Source organism: Macaca thibetana, chromosome 13 (genome assembly GCF_024542745.1).
Source record: "Macaca thibetana thibetana isolate TM-01 chromosome 13, ASM2454274v1, whole genome shotgun sequence".
Classification (NCBI taxonomy): Eukaryota; Metazoa; Chordata; class Mammalia; order Primates; family Cercopithecidae; genus Macaca; species Macaca thibetana.
This window is the reverse complement of record NC_065590.1, coordinates 44,586,664-44,608,594: the sequence shown is the minus strand read 5'-3', so window position 1 is coordinate 44,608,594 and position 21,931 is coordinate 44,586,664.

Sequence of the window (21,931 nt, the reverse complement as noted above, 5' to 3'; positions counted from 1 at the left end):
TAACAAAATTGACAAACCTTTAGCCAGACTAAGAAAAAAAGAGAGAAGATCCAAATAAATAAAATCGGAAATGAAAAAGGAGACATTACAACTGATAATGAAGAAATTCAAAGAACCATTAGTAGCTACTATAAGATACTATATGCCAAGAAATTGGAAAATCTAGAAGAAATGGACGAATTCCTAGACACATACAACCTACCAAGATTGAACCATGAAGAAATCCAAAACTTGGACAGACCAATAACATGTAATGAGATTAAAGCTGTAATAAAAAGCCTTCCACTAAAGAAAAGTCTGGGATCTGATGGCTTCACTGCTAAATTCTACCAAACATTTAAAGAAGAACTAATACCAATCCTAGTCAAACTATTCCAAAAAGTAGAGGAAGAGGGAATACTTCCAAACTCATTCTATAAGGCCAGTATTACCCTGATCCAAAGACACATCAAAAAAAGAAAACTACAGGCCAATATCTCTGATTGAAGCAAAAATCAACAACAAAATACTAGCAAACCAAATTCAGTAATACATTAGAAAGACCATTTGTCATGACCAAGTGGGATTTATCTCTGAGATGCAAGGATGGTTCAACATAAATAAATCAATCAACGTGATACATCGTATCAACAGAATGAAGGATAAAAACCATATGATCATTTCAATTGATGCTGAAAAAGCATTTGATAAAATTCAACATCTTTTCATGATAAAATCCCTGAAAAAACTGGGTATAGAAGGAACATATCTCAACATAATAAAAGCCATATACAACAAACCTGCAACCAGTATCATACTGAATGGGGAAAAACTAAAAGCCTTTCCTCTAAGATCTGAACAAGGATGCCCAGTGTCACCACTGTTATTCAACATAGTACTGGAAGTCCTAGCTAGAGCAATCAGACAAGAGAATTACATAAAGGGCATCCAAATTGGAAAGGAAGAAGTCAAATTATCTTTGTTTGCAGATGATGTGATCTTATATTTGGAAAAACCTAATGACTCCACCAGAAAACTGTTTTTTTTTCTGTTTGTTTGTTTTTTTTTTTTTTTTTTTTTTTGAGACGGAGTCTGGCTCTGTCACCCAGGCTGGATTGCAGTGGCGCGATCTCGGCTCACTGCAAGCTCCGCCTCCCGGGTTCACGCCATTCTCCTGCCTCAGCCTCCCGAGTAGCTGGGACTACAGGCGCCCGCCACCTCGCCCGGCTAGTTTTTTGTATTTTTTAGTAGAGACGGGGTTTCACCGTGTTAGCCAGGATGGTCTCGATCTCCTGACCTCGTGATCCGCCCGTCTCGGCCTCCCAAAGTGCTGGGATTACAGGCTTGAGCCACCGCGCCCAGCCCAGTTTTTTTTTTTTTTTTTTTGGAAACAGAGTCTCGCTCTGTCGCTCAGGCTGGAGTGCAGTGGCCGGATCTCAGCTCATTGCAAACTCCGCCTCCCAGGTTTATGCCATTCTCTTGCCTCAGCCTCCCGAGTAGCTGGGACTACAGGTGCCTGCCACCTCGCCCAGCTAGTTTTTTGTATTTTTTAGTAGAGACGGGGTTTCACTGTGTTAGCCAGGATGGTCTCGATCTCCTGACCTAGTGATCAGCCCATCTCGGCCTCCCAAAGTGCTGGGATTAAAGGCTTGAGCCACCACGCCTGGCCCAGAAAACTGTTAGAACTGATAAACAAATTCAGCAAATTTGCAGGATACCAAGTCAACATACAAAAATCAGTAGCATTTCTATATGCCAACAGTGAACAATGTGAAAAAGAAATTTAGCAAGTAATCCCATTTATAATAGCCACACATGAATACCTAGGAATTAGCTTAACCAAAGAAGTGAAATATTTGTATAATGAAAACTATAAAACACTTATGAAAGATTGAAGATGAAAGATGGAAGATTGAAGAGGACACCAAAAATGGAAAAATATTTTGTGTTTATGAACTGGAAGAATTAATATTGTTAAAACGTCCATACTACCCAATGCAATCTACAGATTCAGTGCAATCCTTACCAAAATACCAATGACATTCTTCACAGAAATAGGGAAAACTACCCCAAAATTTATATGAAACCACAAAAGGCCCAATTGCCAAAGCTATCCTAAGCAAAAAGAACAAAACTGGAGGAATCCACATTACCTGACTTCGAATTATATTACAGAGCTATAGCAACCAAAACAGCATGGTACTGGCATAAAAGCAGACACATAGACCAATGGAATAGCATAGAGAACCCAGAAACAAATCCACACAGCTACAGTGAACTTATTTTCAACAAAGGTGCCAAGAACACACAGTGGGGAAAAGACAGTCGTTGGATATTCATATGCACAAGAATGAAGCTAGGGTGCTACCTCTCATCATATACAAAATTCAAATCAAAATGGATTAAAGATGTAAGTCTAAGACCTCAAACTATGAAACTACTACAAGAGAATATTGGGGAAAATCTCCAGGACATTGGTCTGAACAAAAATTTCCTGAGCAGTACCCCACAAGCACAGGCAACCTAAGCAAAAATGAACAAATGGAATCATATCAAGTTAAAAGGCTGCTGCACAGCAAAGGATACAGTCAACAAAGTGAAGAGACAACCCACAGAATGGGAGAAAATATTTGCAAACTACCCATCTGATAAGGGATTAATCACCAGAATATATAAGGAGCTGAAACAAACCTATAGGAAAAAATCAAATAATGCAATCAAAAAATGAGGAAAAGATTTGAATAGATATTTCTCAAAAGAAGACCTATGGCACACAGGAATATGAAATGGTACTCAACATTATCAATCATCAGAGAAATGCAAATCAAAACTACAATGAGATATCATCTCCCCCCAGTTAAAATGGCTTATAGCCAAAAGACAGGCAATAACAAATGCTGGCCAGGATGTGGAGAAAGGGGAACCCTTGTACCCTGTTGGTGGGAATATAAATTAGTACAACCACTATAGGGAACAGTTTGGAGGTTCATCGAAAAACTAAAATCAAGCTACCCTATGATTCAGCAATTCTACTGGTAGTTATACACCCTAAAGAAAGGAAATCATAGGATATCTGCATTCCTGTGTTTGTTGCAGCACTGTTTACAATAGCTAAAATTTGGAAGCAACCTAAGTGTTCATCAACAGATGACTGGATAAAGAAAATATGATACATATACACAATGGAGTAGTACTCAGCCATAAAAAGAATGAGGTTCAATCATTTGCAACATGGATGGAACTGGAGATCATTATATGAAGCGAAATAAGCCAGGCACAGAAAGACAAACATCACATGTTCTCAATTATTTGTGGGATCTAAATATCAAAACAATTGAACGCATGGACATAGAGAGTAGAAGGATGGTCACCAGAGGCTGGAAAGAGTAGTGGGGGGTTGGGGGAATGGTTAACGGGTACAAAATTAGAAAGAATAAGACCCACTATTTGACGGCAGAACATTATGACTATAGTCAATAATAACTTAATTATACCTTTAAAAATAACTTAAAAGAGTGTATTGGATTGTTTGTAACTCAGAGAATAAATGCTCAGGGGAATGGATTAAAAAATATACAAGTAAATAACCAGAATGACCCACAGCTGAGAACTGTCCTAAACCCATGCACAGTTAATGGGGCAAAAGCAACCAGCGCTATGTGACCAGAAGAGGGAGAACAAGGAGGGTGGCTGCTTTTGAGAGTTTTGGGCCTAGGAAAGGACAAGAACCCTTTTGAAGTGAGTGGAAATTACCAGGTTGTCCTACTGGTTTGTGCTGGCAAATCTTGTTCTGGCATCAGCAAGTAGAAGAAGGGTGATGAGCACACCGGTGGGGAGCTTTCCAACCCCACCCAGGGGCATGGAGCCGAGCATGTTTGGAGTCTTTACCTTTCCGGATTGCTCGTTAAAACAACACGTTCAGGGTGGAAAGTTGCAGGAGATTCTCTCAAAATTCTTTTTTATTTGTTTTGAAGGAACTCTTAGGGAAACCTCAGAGCCTTAGCATTGGCTGCAGTGAACACGTTATCTGCAAATGGAAACAGCAGTTTCTTTGCTAGTGGGTCTAAAATTACCTCCTGTTTCATTTAATCTGTTGTAAGACTCCCCTTCCACAGGATCCAGGGCTCTCTGGAAGCAGGTGCTGAGATGGAGTTTGGTGTGCATGGTATTAATGAGGGGTAAACACCTATGAAAGTCAGGCAGCCGGAGTAGGACTGGGCAAAGAGGGGTCACACTGATTCAAGCTGGATAAAGCCCATCCCATAGGCATGTATGGCCCATTGGTGTTGTTTATGGGTGGGCAGAAGTGTCCAGGCATTGAGGTGCCCTTCCCATGGTCAGTCACTGGATGTGGGCATGGTCTTGGTGAGGCAGCTCTCAGTCAACCCTGAGGGAGCTGGAGGTTGTCTGCAGGCTGTGGCAAGTCCTTCTTTGAGGGGCAGCTGAGTTGGCATATCTCTGTGTCTACCACACCATCCCCCTAGTGGACCTTGTTCCACTTGCTGGCTTGGACCCACAGACCTGCTAATGGGGTGTGTGCAAGAAGGACTTGGCTCATTTTGCACAGCCCCTGAGAGCAGAGATGTGACTATCAGGGAAACGTGTCAAGGAGGCCAACCTCAGCTCAGAACAAAAGGCGTAATCATAAATGTCTCTTTACAATGGGACAGAGCTATAGCAACCAAACAGCATGGTACTGGCATAAAAACAGACACTTAGACCAATGGAACAGAATAGAGAACCCAGAAACAAATCCACACAGCTACAGTGAATTATTTTCACTTATTTCACCTTATAAAAAGAGGTGCAGATGTCCTGCACCACTGGAATACTCAAACAGAGCTTGGGGACCTGTGTGACAAGATGGAGAAGGGATTTCTACATTGAGCCTGCGAGTGGACTGGTGCCTCTGGGGCTCCTTATGTCTCTGAGAGTGTGTGGCTAATGGGGCCATCCCAGGCTGTACTTCCAGGTGGCTGCTCTTGGCCTCTGGGGCTCTGTCTGCTGTTGTTACCTCTAGAGGTGATGTCCATGTCATGTGAGTCCACTGGCTACTTCCAGCATCTTGCCACAGGCAAGTCCCACTTAGCCCAGACAAGTTCCGAATCTGGTTCAGAGAATTCTACAGACTGTCCCCATCACACACCCCACCTCAGAGAATTCTACAGGCATCCCTGTCAGATGCCCCACCCATTACACCCCTTGCCTGGCTGCCAGTCTTAGTTCCCCTTCCCATTTGGCCACTTTTGGATTTGCCGGCTCCAGCATGGGCCACACACCCCATGGGACACTGCCCCACTGGCTGGCCCTCAGCCCTCTGCCTGCAGCCTTGGGGATGCCACACTGTACTTCCTCTCCTAGGCAGGTCCTGGAGACTTCACCAGCTGGTGATGGCACCTTCTGCCCATCCCTGTCCTGGAGGCAAGAACAGACAGTAACGAGTCCTGAACGTTCATAATCCCCTTGGTATATGGGGTTTCCTTTTATTTGCTCAAGCTGTACTTACACAAATTCCAGAGGTTGCCGCCTTTTCCTTGTATTTCAGAATTTGATAAACAGTCATGTTTATTTTATTCATGCTGCTCATTACTTCATATATATGTTTAAAAATCTTAGTGTATCCTGGCCAGGCGCGGTGGCTCACGCCTGTAATCCCAGCACTTTTGGGAGGCCAAGACGGGTGGATCACGAGGTCAGGAGATCGAGACCACCCTGGCTAACATGGTGAAACTCCGTCTCTACTAAAAATACAAAAAAAAAAAAAAAAAAAAAAAAAATAAGCCAAGCGTGGTGGCTGGTGCCTGTAGTCCCAGTTACTCAGGAGGCTGAGACAGGAGAATGGCGTGAACCCGGGAGGTGGAGCTTGCAGTGAGCCGAGATTGCACCACTGCACTCCAGTCTGGGTGGCGAGACTCTGTCTCAAAAAAAAAAAAAAAAAAAAAAAATCTTAGTGTACCCTACACACAAAATGATATGTATTATATGTATTATGTACATGTTACCATGTCTGAGCACCCACCGTCTGGTATAAGACATGGAAATTTATCAGAGCCTTTGAAATTCCCTGTGCAGTCTTTTATCTCCCAGAAGTAGAAGGGGGCCCTGTTTTGAATTTTAGGTGCATCATTCCTTTGCCTTCCTTTATAGCCTACCTCCTATAGCATATGCAATTTGCTTTTGCTAATTTAAAAAATTTATATAAATGGATTCTACTATATTATTCCTTATGATGCTTTTTCCCCTCCCACTCAATGCTATGTGTTTGAGATCCAGCCATGCTATAGGGGAATGTGGCTTGTGATTTTATACTTCAGTCAGGCACCTCCTTAGTCTTCCTCTTTCCCATGATCTTGTGGATTGGAGGGTCCTGGGCTTTCGGCTCATGTTTGTGCAACAGTCCCACAGGACACCACCTTTCTTTCTTTGCCTCTTTCTCGTTATTCCCCTCTTGTCTCCTTTGCATCTTCCACTATAACCTCCTTCAAGTGCAAAGACTATCCCTCCCTCACCACACACATGAACATATGCACAGGGTTTCTGGAGACAAATATGAAACCATGGAGTTCATGTGGATGTTGAGGATTGCAACTCTTTTACTTTGCTGAAATCTGGACCCTGGGACAGAAATGAGTTTTCTCTTCCTGCTTGAGCATAGTGAAGCACGTTGACTTACTGCAACTGGACTGGGCAGGCAATGTTTTGCAAACTTTAGTGAGCGCCAGAATTCCTGGGTCTGGGGCTGAGGGCTTGTTAATTAGGCAGATCTTGGGACCCCATTCCCCAGAGGCTCAGAAACAGAAAATGTGGGATGGGGCCTAGGAATACGCATTTTAGCAGATGTATTCTTCTCCATCCAGTGATTCTGATGTAGACTGTCCTCTGGCCACTCTTTTTTTTTTTTTTTTTTTTTTTTTTGAGATGGAGTCTCTCTCTGTCACCCAGGCTGGAGTGCAGTGGCACAATCTCAGCTCCAAGCAAGCTCCGCCTCCCAGGTTCACGCCATTCTCCTGCCTCAGCCTCCCAAGTAGCTGAGACTACAGGCGCCTGCCACCACGCCCGGGTAATTTTTTTCTGTTTTTAGTAGAGACGGGGTTTCACCGTGCTAGCCAGGATGGTCTCATCTCCTGACCTCATGATCCGCCCGCCTCAGCCTCCCAAAGTGCTGGGATAATAGGCTTGAGCCACCGCACCCAGCCCCGGCCACTCTTTTGGCAGACACTGGCCTCTGCCTGGGACAGAACCAGAGGCACCTGACCTGAAATGCTGTCAATCTCCAAGCATGTCTCTTGGCCAGACATTAAATGAAAGCCTGTTCCCTGAGCTTTCAACGCTAGGTCTGAGTAAAAATAAATCTTCACTGAGGCTTGAAGTCCTGGCCAGGACTGTACTCTGGGAGAGAAAGGTCAGGCAGCCTTCAGACCTGGTGCTCTAAAACTTGGCTGCTCTGTCCATGGTTAAGTTGAGTGGAGCTTGCTGCTTTCCACACAGAGAGCTGGGAGAAGGAGCCGATGCTTGCTGCAGATGCATGAAATGGCTAAGCTCCCAGGCTGATGCCAGCAGTCCACGGGGCTGGCTCATGACTGGGAGAGCCGTAGCAGCAGCAGCAGCAACTGCTGGAGGCACAGAGCCTGGCCCACAGGCACCTGGGAGCCCTCAGGTGTGGGTAGGCCCGCTCTGGCGGCAGGTCTTCCTCAGGCATTTTGCAGCCTGGCCAACTTGGTTTGGCTGGGGAGAAGAATTAGCACTAGACATCTTTGGCAGGATCTATTGACGTGGGCACCTGTCTGCACTTCCCCCGTGGGACAAAGATCTTAGCTAGTGGTCACACTGGGGTCACCAGTCACAGTTGTTGGTGAAGAAGCCATCTGGGCGACTGGGGCATGTTGGCAGTGATACCCAGGGAAGCAGCTAAACCATTCTTTTTCAGCCTAATGAAATGAAAAACAAACATTTTGCGCCAAGGGCAGTGGAGAGGCACTGGTACAGGGGAGCCTGGTACATCTGTTCATCCGCGGTTGATGCGGCCGGGGGAGACATGGGGTCATCATTCAGTGAGTGAGCCTGGCTCTATGTGGTGCTGGCACCTCGGTGATGAACAGGAGACAGGGTCCCTGGCCTCACTTAGCTTTGCCTAGGTCAGTGATCATCACAGATGTTTACAAACTGAAGTATCTGCTAGGTCAGTGGGGACACAAAGAAGAGAGATGAACTTGACTTTAGTAGTCAAGAAATGCTCCACAGAGGAAGAGACGGTTACGCCGGGCCCTAAAGGGTGGGTGGGAATCAGAAAGTTAGGAGAGGGCACTCCAGGCAGAGAAAACATCAAGGGCAAAGGCCTGGAGATGGGATTCAGCGGGTCGCAAAGATTGCTTTCGAGAATTCTCCTATAATGCACGTTAAGGTGCCTGGCCTCAGGTGTGGCGCTGAGTGGGCTCTTTGGAGAACTGTGGGGAGTTCTGTGCAGCTGGGACCCAGTGGAGGTGGCCTGAGAGACAGACCTGGGAAAAGGGAGGTGGGCTGTGAACCAGGCTTTTCATGCCAGGCTAGGGAGTAAGAAAGAAAAGAAACTTTTTAATCTGAGGAACATCAGCCCCTTTGAAATACCAGGCCCAGAGAGACATTTAAAATGTGGCTGTAGTCATGTCTCACTCCGCCCATGAGATCAATAATTCCCTCTTGAAGCCACTTGCCATCTGGGCTCTAGACTGACACTCAGTAGCCGTAAAATGCCACACTCTGGATACCATAACTCATATTCTATAGTTCAACAATGTACAGCCAATCACTAATCAGCGTTATTTCTGAAAACCAATGAGAACTGTCAGACAACTTTATATCATCCCACTCCTTGTTCCCTTTTGCCTTTGAAAACTTGCTTGCAACAAAGGCGGAACAGAACACTCCCCAAGGCAACTTGGAAGTGTGTCCTGGGCAGCTGCCCTCACTTTGGCTCAAATAAACTCTTTAAGGCCAGGCATAGTGACTCATCCTTGTAATCCCAGCACTTTGGGTAGGCCAAGGTGGGAGGACTGCTTGAGGTCAGGAGTTCAAGACCAGCTCTGGGCAACATTGCAAGAACCTGTTTCTGCAACAACAATAAAAAATACATAAAAGTTTAAAAATGAAATAAACTCTCTCTTTTTTTTTTTTTCTTTGAGACAGAGTCTTGCTCTTTTGCCCAGGCTGGAGTGCAATGGTGCAATCTCAGCTCACTGCAACCTCCACCTCCCGGGTTCAAGCGATTTTCCTGCCTCAGTCTCCTGAGTAACTGGGATTACAGGTGCATGCCCCCACACCCAGCTAATTTTTGTATTTTTAGTATAGATGAGGTTTCACCATGTTGGTCACGCTGGTCTCGAACTCCTGACCTCGTGATCTGCCCGCCTTGGCCTCCCAAAGTGCTGGGATTACAGGCATGAGCCACCGCGCCCAGCCTTCACGTTAACTCTTTAAAATGATGTTTTATGCCTTCTTCCTTTAGGTCCATAGGACCTTGGCGGTGGCAGCCAGGGGAGGATTTAATAGGGTATGCCCTTTTCTTGCATCTTGGGAAGATCACATGTGGAGGGAAGATCACCTGTGGAGGGGGCAGGGCCAGAATCAGGGTGCTTCTTAGGAGCCTGTCAGTCTCTAAAGATATGTGGTCCTGAGAGCCTGGAGAGACAAGAATTTTTAAAAAGTTCTTCAGAGATAGAAAGAGAAGATATTGACATTATCTATATAGCCAGAGAGTGATGAGGCCCCAGGCTGTAGTCTGATTTGAAAACTGAATAATGATGTGATACACATCAAAAGAAGGTGAGTTGCCTCCTGTAACTTACAACAACCCTGAAATGAAAGATAAAAAAGGGGTAGGGGGATGCTGTCAGAGTTACCCTCAAGAATCTACTCAGAGCCTGGCCAAAATCTGGTCCGTAGATGACTGAGAAGCAATTTTCCCCTAAGTAAAGTGTTTCCAAACTTCCACAGTGATGAGATAAAACTGGGGCTGTTATAATCATGCAGATTACCTGGTCTTTTTCCTGGAAATGCAGATTCAGGGAATGTAGGTTGGGGCCCAGGAATCTGTGTATTTGACAAATGCCCAGGTGGTTCTTATTTTCTGGTAAGTCTGGAAAAGTCTCCTCTCTGGGAAAACCTCTTTAGGCCCATGAAAATTAAGTACAGTATAGAAATTAGAAATTATTTCAAATACATTGGATAGTATTAATTCTTTTTTTGGGGGGGGGACGGAGTTTTACTCTGTCTCCCAGACTGGAGTGCAGTGGTGCAATCTCGGCTCACTGCAACCTTTTCCTCCTGGGTTCAAGTAATTCTTCTGCCTTAGCCTCCCAAGTAGCTGGGACTACAGGCATGCGTTACCATGCCCAACTAATTTTTGTATTTTTAGTAGAGATGGAGTTTCACCATATTGGTCAGGCTGGTCTCAAACTCCTGACCTCATGATCCACCCACCTCAGCCTCCCAAAGCGCTGGGATTACAGGTGTGAGCCACTGCACCTGGTCAGTATTAATTCTTTTGTTCTAGGAATACTCTATACATAGTTGACATTTTAAGTACTTACGATGTTTAAGAGAATTTGGTCTATGAGAGGAACAGCTGAGGCTTATAATTTGAATTTTTTTTTTTTTTTTTGAGATAGGGTCTTGCTCTGTCACCCAGGCTGGAGTGCAGCCCCCAGGTTCAAGCAATTCTCCTACCTCAGCCTCCCAAGTAGCTGGGACTACAGGTATGCATCACTACACCTGGTTAATCTTTTTGTATTTTTTGTAGCGATGGGGTTTCTCCATGTTGCCCAGGCTGGTTTCAAACTCCTGAATTCAAGTGATCTGCCTACCTCAGCCTCCCAAAGTGCTGGGACTATAATTTGAATTTAAAAGTGCAATTGCAGAAGTTAGACTTGTGATTTTAAGTTGAAAGCTTTATAAATTTCTGTGTTGGAAGAGTTAGAAGAATTTAAGTACTGCTATATTTATCAGTTTATTATATTTACATTTATTAAAAGTGATTGTTAAGATTTTGTTTAAGTCAGATAATTGAGGTATTTAAAAAGAAGTTGCATATATTAAATTTATAAAAATACTTTAAAATGTTTGAATGTATATGCATAAGCTTATAAATAGGACCAAATATTAACCAACAACATTCTAAAGATGTTTCCTATAATTTGCTACAGTTATAAATAGGGGGAAAATCTTTCAAAGAACTTAAAAGCTAAAGGAAGGTTTTTTACAGATGAATGAATAAACAAAATGTGGTATAGCCATACAATGGAATATTATGCAGCCTTAAAAAGGAAGAAAATTGTGTCACATGCTTCAACATGGATGAACCTGGAGGACACTATGCTAAGTGAAATAAGCCAGTCATGAAAAAACAAATATAATATAATTTTACCTATGTGAGGTTAGAGTAGTCAAATTCATAAAGACAGAAGTAGAATGGTGGTGCCAGGGGCTGGGGCAGGGGAAGGAGAATGGGGAGTTAGTGTGTAATGTGTACAGAGTTTCAGTTTTGCAGATGAAAAGAATTCTGTGGATGGATGTTAGCAGTGGTAGAACAACAACGTGAATGTATTTAATGTCACTGAACAATGTGCCACTTAAAAATGGTTAAGATAGTAAAAAAAAATATATATATATAGAAATATATATATCGAGAGAGAGAGACAGAGAAATGACACCTGAAAGTGCTTAATCCTTAGACCTTTAAAAGCTCTACTTACTGAAAATGTTGCCCAATAAAGTATAATTATAATTATTGGTGATACAGTCAACAAATGTATGCTTAGTTAATTCTTTATATTAAATTATTCCTGTTGGAAAAAAAGCTAAAGGAAGATTTTTTTAATTGATCATGCCAAAAAGTTACATTGCTTTTTTTTTTTTTTTTTAAAAACTAAAGTTATCTTTAATCTTTTCCATGCAGAAAAACCACCTACAAGGACTCCTCAAACTCTCAATAAACATAGACTGTTCTCATAGGTAAGTGAGGGTTCTAGGGCTCTAACCAAGGCAATGGAAGGATGGATGGAGAGGAGAGGGGCTTATGTGGCAGGTGTCACCCGAGTAGAATGGTCCCACTGATGGAGCTATGGAAGAAGGAGCAGATGGCATCTGGGGAACGGGATGCCACATGTTCAGGTAGAAACTGAGCATTCAGTAGCCAGCCTGATCCCAAGGCAGGGCACTCAGAGACACCAGGTAGAGGTAAGGATTTGAGGGTATCAGGGATGGGTGGTGGTGGAAGTCTTATGTGCTGCAAAAAAGACCCGAGAGACGTGTGGAGGGACCTTGACCAAGGACATAACTCTGAGGAATGCCAACACTTTCGGAGTGGTGGGGCCTGAGATGGCAAGATTCACTTAAATGGCATAATTTCAGGACCCAGAATTCCTCTGCATCCCTCCTCCACCCCATATCTCTTCCAGGGCTTTGCCATGCCTGGAGTTCTTCAACCCAGGAAAAGTGGCTACAAGACTTTGACGTTCCACTCAGAGGCCCAGGGATTTTGGTGGGAGAGATGACATAAGGACTGAAATCACACAAAGGTGCAAATGACTAATGCCAGTAGGTTTCTGGAAGCAGATTCCCTAGGACTGGAGGGTGCACTCCAAGGAAAGCTGAGTGATGAGGAGGCACCAGGAAGGGAGGAAGTGCTCAGAAAAGGGGAGGCCGGTGGCAGGAGTGACTCCTGGTCTAGCAGGTCTTCATGTCCATCTTGTTTTCACTCCAGGGGAATTTCAGCCTTAGCTTTGCCCAGGTTTTGGTGGCAATGATAGGGACGGGAGGCAGGAAAATTCTGGGCAGAAGTGGGCGGGTCCCCAGCAAGGGCCCCACCCTCAAGCCTGAAACTATGGTCCAAAGTGAGATCATACATTCCTGTTTCCCTGCTTGAATGTTGCCTTTTCCAAAACCACCCATGGCCCGCCCCACCCGCTCTCCTGTGCCATGGAAGCCCCAGGCTCCACCGGCAGAGAGAGAAGAGAAGAAGCAGCTGGATGTCAGAGACTACGGTTGAATGTCAGAGAGAAGGGGCTTGACTTCAGAGGGACAGCTTGATGGCATAGCTTTGGAGAGGAGTCTGGCCAGGGATGGCTGAACTCTGGGGGAAGATTACCTACCCACTCCCTCCCCTTTTCAGCTCCACTTCTCACTGAGAGCCACTTTCATCAGCAATAAAATCCCCTGCATTTGTCATCTCCAATTTGTTTGTGTGACCTCATTCCTCCTAGACCTCGGATAAGAACTCGAGTGTGGGTGCAAAGGGCTGTCACACTGACCCTCCACTGAGCTGTTAACACTTAAGCCATCTGCAGGTGGCAAAGCTAAAAGAGCACTGACTGAAACACTCCTTCTGGGGCTTCAGGGGTTGTGGGCACCCCCCTAGACACTGCTGCAGGGCCAGGACAGAGTGTGTTCCTGCTGGCACCCAAAGCGCTCTCCCTGGCTCCTGCACCTGCTCACCTGCATGCTCCCTCCCTGGAGGGGTTGAGTGCAGCGGATTCCATTGAGTGGGGTTTGCCCTGCAGGCACTGAAGTAGCTAGTTCAAGCACCCACACTGCAGTTCCCACCCACAAGGGGTCAGGGAAATTTCCTGCTCCAGCAAGATCCCCTGAGAAATAAGTGAGGAGGAATCTCTTTCAGCCTCTGGTGAGGGCTGGTGGGGTAGAGGTGGAGGGTGAGTGGGAAGAAGCCACTCCATCAGCTTTGTCTTGGCCTTTGGTGTTTTTTGATCTTTAATTCCCCCAGTATTGGTTACATTCCAGCTGTGGTTGGGTATCCCTGCTTCATTGGTTAATGAAGAGCAGGTGCATCATTAGTTAATTACCTCCTCAGGCCTCAGAGCTGCCCAAAAGGAGGAGGCAGTGGAAGCTTTGTCCCGCCTCAGACCACTGCTGCTGGAAGAGGGAAGGGAGCACTGGTCAGAATGGGGCCCCTGCTCTCCATAGGTTTTTCTTCCTCCTGGTCTTCTTCTCTTGCCTGAGGGCTGGAATGGAAGCTCCCTGAGGGCCAGGCCCAGGCCCACCTCCATAACCAGGTTTCAGGCCTAGCCCCAAGCCTGGCCTGACTCTCAGGCCCTGAGCCAAAGAGGTGAGTATTCAGGGGCTGCCCGGGCTCCGTGCAGAGAGTGCCTGGCCTGCCACCCCATTGCTCTCAGGGAGCCCTGGGTTGAGGAGACCTTCCAGGAGTGGGTGGTGCATGGCTGTGCCCATGAGGGAAGTGGGCTGTCCTGAGGCTCCCAAATTGCATATCAGCATATTATTCAGAGCCCCTTCGGATGCCCTTGGGCAAGGGGGAGAAGTAGATGGGTAGCTCCTGGGGCCATTTGCTAGATAAATTGGAGGGGCAGGGGTTGAGAAAAGGCCTCTGTGAAAAACAGGCACCTCCTGTTCCTAGAAGGAAGCGCGTCTTTTGCCAGACATCAGGTGGATATTGGGATATCGGGCCCTGGGATGTGGTGAGTGAGGTTCTTGACAACTCCCCCAAGGTGAGCTCTAACTGCCTGCTGCCCACTGTGCCCTTAATCACATTTAATTCTCAAGAGAGCCCGGCCAGGGGGAAGAACAGCTTCCTCTTCAAATGTGGCCTCCCATATTTTCTACCAACCAATCAATGCTTTTGGAACCCCTGCATGGGGGCAACCACAGGAGATAGCCTGTAAACCTTAGCTCCTGACCTCAGGAAATCTGTCATCTTGGGGGATGCCAGGCAAACACCTCAGGCCCAGAAACCCGGTGACCCAGGCAGAGGAGCTTTTGAAGAGGTGGATGACATTGTAGGGACACAGACAAGTCAGGTACTCATGTTTGCAAAACAGGCAAAAAATCTACACTGTTATCAACATTTTGGGACTTTAGCCCTTGAGGAAATGAGCGAGGAGGGGGCCATCAAATTGTGATGCCTCTAAGACCAGGACTACTAATTCTTCTATTCTGGTGTCTTTTTTTTTTTTTTTTTTTTTCTGGAGACGGAGCCTTGCTCTGTCACCCAGGCTGGAGTGCAGTGGTGCAATCTCAGCTCACTGCAACCTCTGCCTCCTGGGTTCATTCAAGCAATTCTGCCTCAGCCCTCCCGACTAGCTGGGACTACAGGTGTCTGCCACCAAGCCCGGCTAATGTTTTGTATTTTAGTAGAGATGGGGGTTTCACTGTGTTGCCCAGGGTGGTCTCAAACTCCTGAACTCAGGCAATCCACCCGCCTTGGCCTCCCAAAGTGCCGAGATTATAGGCGTGAGCCACTGCCCCCGGCCATCTGGTGTCATCTTCTATCTTTACTCCAAAACTCCAAAAAATCAAGAGGAAATAGAAGTCAGAGTGCTGCAGGCACTGAAGCTGATTGCTCTGTCCTGGAGGTGCTCCTGCCAGCCTCCCACAGTGTTGCCTCCAGCCAAACAATGAGACCAGGGTTACGGCTGGGAGGCACGGCCTTTGACCTTTTTAGGAACTCAAAACTGACAACACTATTAAATGGAGAGATGTAACCTTGAGGTTAGGTCTATTGAGAAGTCCTTTGCTCTGGCATTTGATTCTGTTGAAGTGTTTCTTGTCCCTGCATGAGGTTATGTCTCAGAGCTGAGTGATATGGAACAGCTAAGAACCAGGATCATCCTAAGGGCCAGAATGAATGATCCACTAGGATGGACAACCCTGCCAAGTCTACACTGGTATTTCTGAGGGCCTGAGGTTAGGAAAAAAACAAAGCAGCTTTTCTCAATTTTGGCTGAACATGAGTTACCTGAAGATCTTTTAAAATTGTGAGGCCTGAGTCCCACCCCTAGAGAGTCTGACTTAATTGGTTTTGAGGGGAACCCGGCCGTCTGGATGTTTACAAGCTTCCCAGGCAGTTCCAATGTGCAGCCAGCGCTGAGAACCACCACGGTAACACCTGTGTGGCCACCTGGCGTCTCCACGTGGGGCTGAAGCCTGTCCGCTCAGGATTCTGGAGCAGGCTGTGCTTTTGACATCTGCTGTATTATTGGTCACTGGAGAAAGGATGAAGGAGAAGGCTGCTCCTGGTGTGTTTCTGGGTGGTGTATTTCTGTCAGGCCTGGATTTAGATGCTTTGGAGGTGAAGAATGAATTGAATTTTCTATTATTTTCCTCCTGTATCTGGTGTGTGTGTATGAGACAGAGAGAGAGAGAGAGAGAGAGTCTTGCTCTGTGCCCCAGCTGGAGCGTGGTGGTGCGATCACAGCTCACTGCAGCCTTGGCCTCCCAGGTTCAAGTGATCCTCCCATCTCAGCCTCCTGAGTAGCTCGGACCACAGGTGCACGCCACCACACCCAACTAATTTTTAAATTTTTTTGTGGAGATGGAGTCTATGTTGCCCTAGCTGGTCTTAAACTCCTGGGCTCAAGTGATCCTTCTTCCTTGGCCTCCCAAAGTGTTGGGATTACAGGCATCATGGACTAGTGCAGGTAGGGAATGCACCATAAGGGAGGAAATACTTGATCTTGGGAAGAATTTAGGTAAGAGGGTTTTTCCCTGAAAATTAGTGAAATGGGGATAACAGCAGTAAAGAACAGCTATTAGAATCCATGTGATACTTGACGGCCAACATGCCCATACCCCTTGTAAGTCTACTCCCTGGGTTTCTGTCAGTGGAAAGGTGATTATGTAGTCCAAAATTCTACAACAGATGGCTCTCCAAATGAGGTCCTCAGATCAGCATCGCCCCATCTCTGGGAACTTGTTAGACATGCATAGGCCGCACCTAGACCTAAGGAATCAGAAATTCTGAGCCCAGCAGTTGCTATTTTTGACAAGTTCTCCATGTGGTTCTGATGCTCACTCAAGTACGAGAACCACTGTCTTGCTTTGCATCCACGTCTGCTAAGTAGACTCTAGTTATTAGGAACAAGAGACATGTTTGTTCTCAGCTATATTTAACTTAAATTGGGTTGAAACCTCTCCCTCTAACTACCCCTATCATACCCCATGAAACCTCTCCCTCTAACTACCCCCATCATAAGGCCTTATTACTGGCCTTATAATTACTTATGTCCATCCAAGTGACACAGTGTCAAATAGTTGACAGGCTCTTATGTGTTCAGTCAACATTTACTGAGCAGCTCTCATTTGCTAGGCACTATACTAAGCCCTGGGAATGTAGCAGTGAACAAAATCAAAGTATGTTCTTCCATGCAGCATGTGTTCTAGTGGGGGAGATAGTCCATTGATAGAACTACTAGATTTTTATGCTTAGGTGATAGGAAGGAAAACATAAGAGAAGGTTGGGAGGCTATTTTTGATAGTGGTTAGAGAAGGCTTCTTTGAGGTGATGTTTGAGTAGAAAGCTGGTTGAAATGAGAAAGCCAAATGAAGGGAGCCCATCCTGGGAAGTGGGAACAGTAGTGTCATGTCCTAAGGTAGGAATGAGCTTCATATGTTCTTAAGAACAGAAAGGAAGTTGGTATAGCCAGAGAGGAAATAGCAAGGAGGAGAGATGCAGGGAGTAAGGTCCAGGAGGCAGTGGCCAGATCAAGAGAAGCCTTAGAGGTCCTGCATAGGTGTGTAGGGGAAGAAAAAATTTTTTTCTACCCTTCTAGATTCTCCAGCTGGGGCCCTGTAAATGAGACTGGCCAGAGAGACATTAACAGAAGAAAATTAAAGTTTCCTAACGTGTGCATCACACTTGCACATATAAGAGCACTCAGTGATAAGTAACCCAAAGGGGTAGTTAGAACTTGGGTTTAAATACCTGTCAACTCAAGAACAATGAGGTCCATACATTTGGAAAAGAGAGCTTTATTTCTTATAAAGGGTTGCAGCCTGCAGGCTGGCCATCCTCAGGCTGGGGCGCACTTCGAAGGAGGAAAGGTGAAATGAGAATTTATGCTGAAGGGTTAGCTAAGTATACATATTCAACAGGTTATTGGAGGAGCTATGAATATTCAGAAGGGGGATGTATACACACATAGTAAGCAAACATGTGTGCTACATACATCCCATGTTCACTCTGGGGTGGAGACTTAACACTTAAATGCATTAGAATCAGGCTGTCTGTCAAAGGGTGAAATGGAGGTCACAGAGGCATCCTGTGCACAGCCTCTGTAAACCAGCCACAACCACTTCATGGCTGGTGGCCCCCTATCAGGAGGGAATACTGGCTAGTATTTGTGTCAAACTGCAGAAGGGGAGAGGAGTCCTGCTAAAATCAGTGGTGGAGCAAGTCTTTTGAAAGGGCTGGCTTTAGTCAAGGTTGGTAGCTCATACCTGTAATGCCAGCACTTTGGGAGGCTAAGGCAGGAGGATTACTTGAGGCCAGGAGTTCAAGAGCAGTCTGGGCAACATAGTGAGACCTTATCTCTACTTAAGAATAAATAAAAGAGCTAGTTTCTGTTTAGCCCTTAGGAAAGAAAGCCTAATGGCAATTAGGGAGGGAAGAGTATAATGGGGTCTGTCTGACCTCCCATCTGGTCATGGTGGGGAACTCAGTTTTTAAGTTTCCTCTGGGGTATGCTTGGCAAAGACGGGGTCCATCCAGTCAGTTGGGAGGCTTAGGATTTTAGTTTTATTTCTCATACCAACAACAACAACAACAAAAGGGTTTTAGGCTCTTAGACAGGGAAGGCAGGTTATGGGAAGATGACCCTGAAAAGTATGGTAAACAAGGATTGTTTATCAAGGTTTGTTATACAAATTTAAATTGATGCCTTCTCCATTGAGAAGAGTTAAGAATCCTTCCTTTCCTGGAGAGAGAAACACCTCTACAAAGGGAAATTTCCTTTATAGATGTAAATTTTCTCTATGATATAAAAACTTGTTTTTAGAGCTTTCTCTGAATCTGCTGGTTCTCAATGACTTTTAGCTGAAAATAATTTATATGCCAATGGGGCATATTTTGGGGTGGCATATTCTGGTACCCCTCAGGTGTCAGTATGACACATGACAGGAATGTTATGTCACATGACAGGAATGTTATGTCACATGACAGGAATATGTTCTGAGAAATGCATCATTAAGTGATTTCTTTCTTGCGTGAATATCATAGACCTACATAAACCTAGATGGTACAGACTACTAGACACCTCAGCTGTAAGGTACAGCCTCTTGTTCCTAGGCTACAAACTTTTATAGCATGTTACTGTACTGAATACTGTAGGCAACTGTAACACATTGGTCAGTACTTATGTATCTAAGCACACCTAAACATAGAAGAGATACAGTAAAAATATAGTATAAAAGATTAAAATGGTACACTTGTATAGTGCACTTACCATGAACGGATCTTGCAGGACTAGAAGTTGTTCTGGATGAGTCAGTGAATGGTGAGTGAATCTGAAGCCCTAGGACATTACTGTACACTACTGTAGGCTTTATAAACAACGTACACTTAGGCTACACTACATTTAAATTTTTGCTTTCTTCAGTAATGAACTTTAGCTTACTAGAACTTTTTTACTTGATAAATTTTTTAGTTTTCTTTTTGATTTTTTGTAATAACACTTAGTTTAAGACAAGTACATAGAGCTGTACCAAAATCGTTTGTTTTTTAGAGACAGGTCTCGCTTTGTCACCCAGGCTAGAGTGTAGTGATGCAATCTAGTCTCACTGCAGCCTTGACATCCTGGGCTCAGGTGATCCTCATGCCTCAGCCTCCTGAGTAGCTAGGACAACAGGTGTGTGCCACTATGCCTATCTTTTTTTTTTTTTTTTTGTAGAGATGGGGCCCAAGCAATCCTCTTGCCTTGGCCTCACAAAGTGTTGGGATTACAGGCGTAAGCCCCCACACCCAGCCAATGTTTTCCTTAAATTCTTCTATAAGTTTTTTTCTATTTTTTTTTTAACTTTGTAAACACTTTTTATTGGAAATGTGGACACAAACATATTTGTCTAGGCCTACACAAGGCTAGTTCATCAAGACTTCACTAGGTGAAGGGAATCTTTTAGCTCCATTATAATTTTATGGGACCATCATTGTGTATGTGGTTCATTGTTGACCAAGATGTCATTATGTCATGCATGAGTATATTTCATTTTGAATGATGGGCCAGCTACTTAAAGGTATTGATATGAGCAAGGTGGTATCTATCTTTGAACAAAAATCCCTCTATATAATGGACCATTCCATAAGAGTATAAGCAGGGAGATGAGTTAGGGAGATGCCAAGTGTGAGACATGGCAGTATGGAGGTAAGGGTGAAAACCAGTTGGATTCTAGATATTTTGAAGAAGGAGTCAATAGGACATGCTGATGGATTAGTCTGGGCTGGAAAAGATTAAGACTGGAGTCTTTTTTTTTTTTTTTTTTTTTTTTTTTTTTTTATAGTCTAAAGTCTTCCCCAAAGCCCCACATCAATAGAGGGGATAGGAACAATGTGGAGGGATTCACAGGCTCTCTCCCATCCTCTGAGTGCCTACATTGGCCATCATAGGCTGGCTTGTGTACTTCTTCACAAACATGATTTTGTCCATAACTGGACCATGTCCTCAAGGGCCATATTTTAAGCTTTTCTGAATCCTTCAGCCCTACCCACTCCCAATAGAATAAAAACAGTTGTGAGAACATAGGAAAGCATGCTATGGACTAAACCTGGGCTAAACCATTTTCAGGTAGTGATGACAGCCTTAGAGATGAGGAAACAGACTCAGGGAGTAAAACTATTTCCCTGATAGTAGTGACCACTTGAAATAGCTTCCTGCCTGCCTGCCTTCCTTCTGGGCAGGTAGGAATTTGGGTGGCAAATGGTTGATCTGGGTGTTATACCAGCAACTTCTCAATTTATGATGCTGCTGAGCAAATGTTGCCTCATTGTGATCTGTCTGCTGAAGGAGTTCAGAAAATGCCACCCCCAGAGTATGCTTTGGTGTGCTGATTGCTTTGAAATGAGGGCATTTGAGAGACAGTGGATGAAAGCAGAGGCTAGCTTTGAGCTCACCTTATCTGTCTAAAGACAATCCTCCAAAACGAACTCAACTGTCATGACTTCCCCAGGAATCTCTTCAACCAAGAAGACCAGCTCATAACACAGGAGAGGAGACTGAGGTTTGACCTCATGCCCAGAAAACAGACTTTGTCACAGGCTGTCACCTTTTCTTCTGAGGGCCCACTCATCTTTCCCAGCATGAACTGAAGAATCACGAGGTTCGAACATTTGGAAAGGAGGGTACCATGACCTGCAGGCAGGACGTGGAGCTACCAGCTGAAACCGAAAAGCAAGTGCTCTGAGGGAGAGAAGGATGAGATGGGAATTTATGCTGAAGGACTAAACACACATAGTCAACAGGTTGTAGGAGGAGCTATGAATATTCATGAAGGGGAGTGAGTACATGTGTAGTAGGCTAACATGTATGTAACATGCATTCCATGTTCACTTTGGGGTAAAGACTTAATATTCAGTTAGACTCTACAACAAAAAGTGAAGCAAAGGACAGGAAGGCTGTCAGTGCAAAGTCTCTGTAGACTGACCAGAATCACTTCATGATTGGTGGTCTCTATTGGGAAGGAATGCTGGTCAGTTGCTGTGTCAAAACAGCAAAAGGGAGGGACGGCGTCAGGTTATTGGTTGAAATTGGTGAAGGGAGTCTGTCGGAAGCTGGTTTCTGTTTAACCCTTAGGGAAGAAGGGCTAATGGGGGTTGGGTGAAGGAAGGGGTAGATGACAAGGCCTATCTAACCTCCCAGCCCATCATGGCTTGGAACTCAGGTTTGTTTTTTGGTTCCCTTGGCGAGAGGCGGCCTATTCAGTCAGGTGGGGGGGCTTAGGATTTTACTTCCCACCAAAACTCATTTACAGTTCCCTAAGTTGCTTACATTCCCCTCCAGCCTCCCCTATGAAGAGAGTGAATATGCTTCTAGATCTCACCAGGTTTTGGGAGATATTCACTTTTCTTTCATGTGATGTCCCCATGCATACAATAAATTTGTATTCTTATTTTTACTGTTAATCTGTCTACTGCCAGTTTGTTTCATAGACTCAGTCATCAAAGCCTCAGAGGACAGAGGGA